General features: G+C 36.0%; 1 protein-coding gene across 1 annotated transcript in view; it reads left to right on the top strand.

The window, feature by feature from the left end:
• The window catches only part of LOC119839276, a 4,177-nt gene that overhangs the window by 2,108 nt on the left and 815 nt on the right, over positions 1–1,254 (top strand). The window lies entirely within an intron of this gene.

The following is a 1,254-nucleotide window of genomic DNA, read 5'->3' as shown; positions in this document are numbered from 1 at the left end:
GTTTTACTTTCATTAACTTGATCACATATACTGTCATAACTCGATACGAGTCGGTTTCGTAGTACAAAAACAGAAAGACTTTTACTTAACTTGATAACAAAAACTATCTTGAGTCGACACTGTTCACTTTTATTGATTATTGTGATCGGAATATCACTAAAAACTTTTCACATAAATCGTCACTAATCAAGAAACATCAGTTTACATAATTTTTTCAAACACAACCTGCCTACACATTCGTTACGTGACACTATTTAAGTTTGACAAGTGACAACAATCGGTTATTAATATAACGTCACTAACGCCGTCTAGTATCAAAGCAATGAAAACATTAGGAGAACACTATTAGAGATAAAACTACAGCGTAATACGATACGAATGGTACAATAAAAGTGATTTTACGATTTTTTGAGTTGCAACACTATTTGAGCGGAGGTGAGAATTCTGTTAAGTTTTTGGGTAACTCATGAATTTTTTGAGGTATATTATGATAGGTATATGTGGTTGGATTTTGAGAACGATTTTTGTCTAAAACACTCTGCCTTTTACGAAGAAGTCCTTGCCGTCGTTTTTGGAGATCCCTCAATGTTGTGACCTTCATACCATCATCATTTATCTCTTCCATAATATTTTTTTACCTAAACAGAAGAAAAATGAGTTTTTTTTTTTTTAACGACTGGAAAGAAGGAATGGACTGGGATGGGTGGGAAAAAGGAAACGGGCCTCCGGCTCCCCCACTCACCGCACGAAACACAGTGGCTTGCCACTATTTCACGCCGGTTTTCTGTGGGGGTGTGGTACTTCCCCGGTACGAGCTGGCCCAATTCGTGCCGAAGCGTGCTCGACTCCCACAATAACAACAATGAGTTACAATGAGAGTGTTAAATCCGCGTAAGTAGGCAAATCATTATGCAAAGAGAATGTTAAAATACCGCTTAACTACCATAACAAAAATATTAACATTTTTAATATTCAATAAAATAAGTTTTAAATCAACTAATGCTTTTAAATTGTACCTAAGGTATTAAAAAATCAAAGTTTAACATTTACTTACCGTTTGATCCCAAAATATCAATGAAAATCACTTATATTACGGAGGCACAAACAACGACCACACGTTTCAAGTAATGCTGTGTAGATACGCGGTATTGAGGATAAAATCGTCAGTCCACAACTCACGCGGTTTCGACAAGTGTTATTAACACTTGTCGAAACCGCGTTGCAAGACGGATTTTTTTCTAAAAAGTCTTTATG

This window comes from Zerene cesonia, unplaced genomic scaffold (genome assembly GCF_012273895.1).
Source record: "Zerene cesonia ecotype Mississippi unplaced genomic scaffold, Zerene_cesonia_1.1 Zces_u011, whole genome shotgun sequence".
In the NCBI taxonomy this organism is placed as follows: domain Eukaryota; kingdom Metazoa; phylum Arthropoda; class Insecta; order Lepidoptera; family Pieridae; genus Zerene; species Zerene cesonia.
This window is presented reverse-complemented; position numbering and strand designations above follow the sequence as displayed.